The sequence below is a fragment of the Penaeus monodon genome, chromosome 32 (assembly GCF_015228065.2).
Source record: "Penaeus monodon isolate SGIC_2016 chromosome 32, NSTDA_Pmon_1, whole genome shotgun sequence".
Lineage (NCBI taxonomy): Eukaryota > Metazoa > Arthropoda > Malacostraca > Decapoda > Penaeidae > Penaeus > Penaeus monodon.
Window position 1 is genome coordinate 27,753,507 of NC_051417.1, and position 358 is coordinate 27,753,864.

Consider the following 358-nt stretch of genomic DNA (forward strand, 5'->3'; position numbering starts at 1 on the left):
TTGAAAAAAAAAATCAACATGTAGACGGGATAACGAACACATGAAATACAAGTAACATTTTATTACAAAGAAAGTACAACAATGATCATCCACACAAATCACAGATCACTCATGCATTTATATACATACACTCCAGTTAGAATTCAGTGATTGTTAATTACTCATTAGTTACCTAAACAACTGGGCGATACCTAGGATAACGAAGGAGATAACGAATGACAATAAATAAAGAGGTATAAAGAGTTCAATATATACAAGTCCCCTAGGCATTGCCCCTGGGTCAGTGGATTGGCCTATGTGACGCCGCGCCGTCTTGTTAAACTGGGAGGAAATCTCGCACTCTCTTATCTTAGGCCTA